This window comes from Odocoileus virginianus, chromosome X (assembly GCF_023699985.2).
Source record: "Odocoileus virginianus isolate 20LAN1187 ecotype Illinois chromosome X, Ovbor_1.2, whole genome shotgun sequence".
Taxonomy (NCBI): Eukaryota; Metazoa; Chordata; class Mammalia; order Artiodactyla; family Cervidae; genus Odocoileus; species Odocoileus virginianus.
In genome coordinates, this window is record NC_069708.1 from 29,716,833 (window position 1) to 29,725,063 (window position 8,231).

Below are 8,231 nucleotides of genomic sequence, written 5' to 3' on the forward strand. Positions count from 1 at the left end.
GAATACTGGTGTGGGTTGCCATACCCTCCTCCACGGGATCTTCCAGACCCAGGAATTGAACCAGGGTCTCCTGCATTGCAAGCAGATTCTTTACCAACTGAGCTACCAGGGAAGCCTTTATCCCCCTAGTGTCTTACAATAGACAGGTCCCATCTCATTCTAGAACAACTGTATCTGTCCCCTGCCCGTTTCTTTCACACACACCTAGATTTTTTTTGAGCATCCAAAAAATATTGGGCAGATGCATTCCTCTTTATTGAAGTTGTTTTCCAGGCCACAAGCTCAACAGTTTCTAAATGTCTCAAAATTAAATGTACAGATTTCACAGTCATCGGAGGTTGGCTCAGACACCTCTCCGGTGCTATTAATAACTCAATAGAATGTCTCTCCCATTAAAGTACTAGGGAATTTACCTATGTGATTGTTAAGCTTCCCAACAAAGTTAGGCATCATTATCCCTGCTTTGCAGAAAGGAAGATTGAGACTCAGAGAAGATGTGTCATCTAAAAGCACACAGCTTGTAAGAGGCATATGAATCTAACTGGCTCTTAAACATGCATTCTTTTCACTACACCTTTAAGTCCTCAAATCACCTCTCTCATGGGCCATTTGCTCAATAGGATCATTGCCGCTCATTATCGGTAAGGATCTGAACACTTGTATTGCCTTTTAAAGTTCCTAGGGCCATGTGTATTTTATCCAGACATAATTCTAATTATTCAGTTGGATCTCCAGGTGAATAGATTCTTCTGAAGGAGCCAAGATAGAGGGAAGTTTCAGTGGGGCAAAATCCGCTAGGTGGTAAAATTCCTAGCCAAGTGTCTTTCTTGCACAGGACTAGGGTCCATGTCAAATATGCTATTTGCAGTGTCCTTTGTCACATAAACTTAGGTCAAGGTTAGAACCAGAAATTGAACTAGGGCCTCTTCCCAAAACTTGCTGCTTAATCTGAGGAGATACCTCTGCAAATGAATCAAGCTCCATGTGCACTTACCTGCAGCCCTAGACATCTCTGGACTTGCTTGGGTCCAGGAGGAATATGGCTATGAAGTCACCATTAGATCCATCCCAACAATTAGTGATGGCATGGCAGAGAGATGAGGTAGTAGGACTACAACATGGACCTACCAACTAGATTAATGAAGCAATGTATGTCACCATAACAAGTAGAAAAATACCCAATTTCCATATATTTTGGCTTGTTTCCTGTGTTATAGCCCAGAGCTTCCTTTCCTTTGGCTTCTATATCTGAAACCCAGAAGATGAACTAGTAACTTGGACACTGAGGTTGGGACCTCTTTTCTCATGGATAGGTTAGGGCCCTATGTCCAGTAAATAACTGTAATCTTTCAATCCAGAGTCCCCAATTTTTAAGCTACCAATTCTCTTGGGATGGTTTAATTTAGACCTGCTTAGATACAGACAGCTGAACTGAGTGACTGTCAATCATAATATGCCAAGGCATATTAGCTAATCCATAAATGTATGTTAAATTTACTAGATTCACCTGAGCTTGTTGAATTTAGCCTACACAAAAATTTAAAACTCAGCTGTCTCTTTGCTTCATTATATGGACAACCCTGCCCCCTACAGGTACTAGCAAAGAAAAACAGAGCAATGCTAGCCTAGTTTTCAGCGAGAAGAGCTTGTTACACTATATTTGTGGCATTGGGTTCTATAACTTGTGGATTTCTCAGTGATGGCAGAAAACACTCATTCGAATCAGATTAGAATAAAACAACATAAAAGTCACATTGTTAGGAAAACAAAGAAACCTAGAAAGAGAAATCAAAAGCTTAATGTACTTCAGGAGGGTAGTATGGGCTTAGTTTTCCAGCACTTACACTTGAAAGTAAAGCGGCAGGGAAGAAAGAGTCTCATGTGGTATTATGGAACATGCAGCCAAGCTAGAGTCAGGTCTGTCTTTGATTTTTCCACTTAGTTAAAATCTGAACACTTCACTCCCATGATCGAGACTCCAACAGCTTCTCATCTCAGAATAAAAAGTGGACTCTGGGAGAAGGCGAGGGTGGGATGTTTCAGGAGAACAGCATTGAAACATGTATATTATCTAGGGTGAAACAGATCACCAGCCTTGGTTGGGTGCATGAGACAAGTGCTTGGACCTGGTGCACTGGGAAGACCCAGAGGGATCGGGTGGAGAGGGAGGTGGGAGGGGGGTACTGGGATGGGGAGTACATGTAAATCCATGGCTAATTCATATCAATGTATAACAAAAACTACTGTAATGATGTAAAGTAATTAGCCTCCAACTAATAAAAATTAAAAAAAAAAAAATAAAAAATAAAAAATAAAAAAAAAAAAAAAACAAAAAACCCTATCTCCCTTCCCTGGGCTATAAAACCCTCAAGAATTGGCCCTTACTCATCTGTTACGTGTTTCCATCCTTCAACATTGCTCCTTTTCCTCCCTCCAAATAATGAGAAGAGCTCATTTTCTGGGACTGGAATAACCCTAATCCTCTTCATTCAGGTATTGGTTTATATCACCTCCTCAGAGAGGTCTTCTCCAACCACCCTATTCTGACTCAGTTACAATCACATCATACAATATAATTTTTCCCCAGCATTTAGTCATTGTCTTCAATTACATTTACAAATGTATCTGCCCCTCCCTACTAAAATGTAAGCTCCATGAAGGCAAGGGCCTGTGTCTTGTTCACCATTGTATCCTCTATATTTGGAATGGTACTTGGGACATAGATACCAATAAAAATTTTTTTTGATGATCAGTACTAGCAGTGGGACCTGGAGCAAATTAGTTAACCCATGATTCTACTTCAGTTATAAGATGCAAGTATTCAATTACCCCCCAACTGTTGTATCAAATAAGAGGGGAAGTGTAGGGGGAAAAAAAAAAAGCTTAGTTCAGTGGTCAATAAAGAGGTAGGTATTCAACACATCTATTTATCAATTCTTCAATCTGTATCCATCTCTCCTTCCCTTTCCCTTTCAGGCCTATGCTGACACTTTACATTAGCCTTTCAGTGAAATCAAAGTGTGTACACAATACTGGTGATTGGAGGGTGGGTGCTATAAGTCATGGTGTGCCTTTAAGTGGGTTCCCCAGCACCTCTCTGTAACAGTTGTGTGTAGATATTTCAGGTCATCCAAAGATGTCAGGGTCAGGGATTTTGCCCACTCAAGTTTCTAGGCTGATTTTTAAACTGGCATTTTAAACAGAAAATAAGGTCTAAGCCAGGCATAGTTAATATATGCTGGACAGTTAACTTATAAGGTATTCATGTGAACTGAAGGGAACATTTTGGGGTGGGATGGAAAGAAAGAACAAGAATAGCTTCTCCAACTTTTTTCCCAGGTGATTTTGACCTCAGACTTAAAAAATAACGGAGAAAGGGCCTAGTCAGTGCCCATATCTGTACAATGCTGCTGTGCTGTGCTCAGTCATGTCTGACTCTTTGCAACCCCATGGACTCTGTCAGGCTCCTCTGTCCATGGGATTCTCCAGGCAAGAATACTGGAGCAGGTTTGCATTTCCTCCACTAGGGGATCTTCCGGACCCAGGGATCATCCTGCATTGGCAGGCAGATTCTTTCCCACTGCACCACCTGGGAAGTCAATATCTGTACAAGGGCTGTTAGATAACAGCACCAAAATGAATCTTGGAATATATTCCTATTTAGTAGATTAGGCTGAATGATTTTCCTGCTTAAAAATGTAGATGCTACTGGTCCTCACATGTGGAGAAAAGGGATTAACTCAGATTCTGGAGAAGACAGTATTATTAGGGATGTTTTCTTTTTAATTTGAGAGGAGGGCAGAATTTGGGCTTAGTTGCCAAGTTGGTCTCTCCTTAGGAATAATTCTGTACTTTCATGTTAACAGAGCCTCAGACACTCTTCCATTCTTTTCCTTCTCCCAGGAAAGGGCAGGGCCAAGACAAAACAGAATGACTCTTCCTTAATTTTCAGCTTTAATCTAGGGGGGCTACACCCAAGATTCTGAAAGAAGCTGAATGATGTGCTCCTCTGGCTTCTTCCAAGTAGGCAGTCTGATTCAAGAGCTATAGATAGGTTTGTCACCCATGCAGATGACAGAGCAACTTCTTGGAAATTATTTGTATTACTTTAACATAACTGAACTCAGAGAATCTACATTAAACTTTGGGTGCTTATTTTGCAATAAGTAAATGTAGTAAATGTAACAACTGCTGTTTATTAGCTGCTATGTAATACTGCAGTTGTGACGGGCCTAACTTTTAATCATAAGAGCCCTCAACCAGCTAAGGTCTTTTGCTGTTTAAATATTTTATTTCAAACTTTTTTCCCTTATTGTGTGGCATGTGGGATGCATGGTCTGAGTTCCCCACCAAGGACTGAACCCATGCCCCCTGCAGTGGAAGCTCAGTCTTAACCACTGGACCACCAGGGGAAGTCCATTTTGCTAATTATTAATGCCTAAGCTTTGGTAGGCAGTGTATTCTTTTAACCTCAGAAGGGGAGGAGAAAGATGGTAGTTTTGTAAGCTTGGATAGACATTCTAAGCCACAGTTTTGATACACAATTAGCAGCATGTCTGTTTAGTTCTAAGGTAGTGTAGATGAGCAGATGAAGTGTGCATATCTACAGGTGAACTTTTAAAACTTAACACCATTTGCACTTTAATCAATCTCTAATACCCACTTTAATCAATCTCTCCCATATTGTTCTAGAACTGCACTGTTCAATATGGTAGCCACTAGCCACTTGTTGCTGTTGAGCATTTGGAATGTGCCTTGTTCAAAATGAGACATACTATAAGTGTAAAATAAGACACTATGAAAAAAAACCCAATGTAAGTATCTCAGTTTTTATATGGATCACATTTAAATATTTTTATTTAATGGGTGAAATAAAAGTATTAACATTAGTTGCAACTATTATCTTTATTCCTTTTGTAACATGGCTGCTGGAGCTTCCTAGGTGGCTCAGTGGTAAAGAATCTGCCTACTGAGGAGACACTGGTTAAATCCCTTCAGGAAGATGGTAGAGGAAGAGGGAAATGGCAACTCACTCTAGTATTCTTGCCTGAGAAATCTCATGGGCAGAGGAGTTGGGCAGGCTACAGTCCATGGGGTCAGAATTGCACATGACTTAGCAACTAAACAACAATGTAGCTGCTAGAGATTTTAAAATTACATGTGACTTGCATTTTATTCCCACTAGACAGCACTATTCTAGAACATTTGGTATAGATAGGGGAAACTGCGTTTTTTGTATCAGTCAGCAACACTATCCACTGAGAAATTCAACAATATCTCAGAGACTTTGGGTCCGCCAAAAACAAGGGGAAGAGAAACCTTGGACCAGCACAATGCCTAGTACATAGAGAACAACATACATTTATCTATTAGCTGAGGAAACAAACTCTAAATTCAGATGGGCCTTTGTTCACTCCATTACTCCTCAATGCTCCCCTCTAATACCATCTGCCATGGGGATGGATAATTATGCTATGTGTATCTTTTAAGGTTTTTGTAATACCTGATGTTTCCCCATTGAAGTACCTGCTTCTTGTGAATAGGGATCCTATTTCTCCATGTTTAAATGTTGAATGAGACGTGATCATCATTTTAAAGCACTCACCTCAGCAGCAATTTACTTATTCTAAATCTAGTACTTGAAATGCCATGTTCTTGGTTGCTTTCAGAGTAGAAGTGGATGTGAGAAATAGATTCAGGGGATTAGATCTGATAGACAGAGAGCCTGAAGAACTATGGATGGAGGTTCCTGACATTGTATAGGAGGCAGGGATCAAGACCATCCCCAAGGAAAAGAAATGCAAAAAGGCAAAATGGTTGTCTGAGGAGGCCTTACAAATAGAAATAGCTGTGAAAAGAAGAGAAGTGAAAAGCAAAGGAGAAAAGGAAAGATATACCCATTTGAATTCAGAGTTCCAAAGAATAGCAAGGAGAGATAAGACTTCCTCAGTGATCAATGCCAAGAAAGAGGAAAACAATAGAATGGGAAAGACTAGAGAGCTCTTCAAGAAAGTTAGAGATACCAAGGGAACGTTTCATGCAAAGATGGGCACAATAAAGGACAGAAATGGTATGGGCCTAACAGAAGCAGAAGATATTAAGAAGAGGTGGCAAGAATACACAGAAGATATATACAAAAAAGATCTTCATCACCCAGATAATCATGATGGTGTGATCACTCACCTGGAGCCAGACATCCTGGAATGAGAAATCAAATGGGCCTTAGGAAGCAACACTATGAACAAAGCTAGTGGAGGTGATGGAATTCCAGTTGAGCTATTTCAAATCCTGAAAGATGATGCTGTGAAAGTGCTGCACTTAATATGCCAGCAAATTTGGAACACTTAGCAGTGGCCACAGGACTGGAAAAGGTCAGTTTTCATTCCAGTCCCAAAGAAAGGCAATGCCAAAAATGCTCAAACTACCACACAATTGCACTCATCTCACACACTAGCAAAGTAATGCTCAAAATTCTCCAAGCCAGGCTTCAATAGTACATGAACCGTGAACTTCCAGATGTTCAAGCTGGATTTTAAAAAGACAGAGGAACCAGAGATCATATTGCCAACATCCGTTGGATCATCGAAAAAGCAAGAGAGTTCCAGAGAAACATCTATTTCTGCTTTATTGACTATGCCAAAGCCTTTGACTGTGTGGATCACAAGAAATTGTGGAAAATTCTGAAAGAGATGGGAATACCAGACCATCTGACCTGCCTCCTGAGAAATCTGTATGCAGGTCAGGAAGCAAGTTACAACTGTACATGGAACAACAGACTGGTTCCAAATCGGTAAAGGAGTATGTCAAGGCTGCATATTGTCACCCTGCTTATTTAACTTATATGCAGGGTACATCATCCAAAATCCCAGGCTGGATGAAGCACAAGCTGGCATCAAGATTGCCAGGAGAAATATCAATAACCTCAGATATGCGGATGACACCACCCTTATGGCAGAAAGTGAAGAACGAAAGAGCCTCTTGATAAAAGTGAGAGGAGAGTGAAAAAGTTGGCTTAAAACTCAACGATCAGAAAACTAAGATCATGGCATCTGGTCCTATCACTTCATGGCAAATAGATGGGTAAACAGTGGAAACAGTAACAGATTATTTTGGGGGGCTCCAAAATCACTGAAGATGATGCCTTCACCCATGAAATTAAAAGATGCTTGCTCGTTGGAAAAGTTATGACCAACCTAGTCAGCATATTAAAAAGCAGAGACATTACTTTGCCAACAAAGGTCCATCTAGTCAAGGCTATGGTCTTTCCAGTTGTCATGTATGGGTGTGACAGTTGGGACTATAAAGAAAGCTGACCACCAAAGAATTGATGCTTTTGAACTATGGTTTTGGAGAAGACTCTTGAGAGTCCCTTGGACTGCAAGGAGATACCAGTCCATCCTAAAGGAAATCAGTCTTGAATATTCATTGGAAGGACTGATGCTGAAACTGAAACTCCAATACTATGTCCACCTGATGCAAAGAGCTGACTCGTTTGAAAAGACCCTGATGCTGGGAAAGATTGAAGGTGGGAGGAGAAGGGGACAAGAGAGGATGAGATGGTTGGATGGCATCACTGACTCAATGGACATGAGTTTTGAGTAAATTCTGGGAGTTGGTGATGGACAGGGAGGCCTGGCGTGCTGCAGTCCATGGGGTTGCAGAGTCAGACACGACTGAGCAAATGAACTGAACTGTGAGTAGGGATCCTATTTCTCCATGTTTAAATGTTGAGTGAGATGTGATCATCATTTTAAAGCACTTACCTCAGTAGCAATTTACCTATTCTAAATCTAGTACTTGAAATGCCATGCTCTTGGTTGCTTTCAGAGTACATAGTATTCTTCTGAATTTGCTTATTGGTGGCAAATCTCCATGGAGAAAAAGAATTCTTCTAAACAGCCAAGATTCATCTCAAGGATAGAAGTAACATGAACAAACCTGAATAAGGGCTGCTTCTCTCAGTTGCTCACAAGTTCCAAATATCTTCTGAGCAACAATGACATTCTTCAAATGCCTGTGGTTGCCCAAAGCAACTTTAAAGGGCATTGACTTGGATGCCAATCAAGTAGTTGGCATACTAAAAGAAAAGACTGCAATTTTTTTCCAGTCATTTCATATTTCAAATCGTTGTAACTAGGGCCAAGAGCACATTTAATGAGACCGAGATGACCATTAACATTAAAGATTTGTAAAACGCATTCCTGCCTCCTTCCAAACTTTTGGAAATGAAA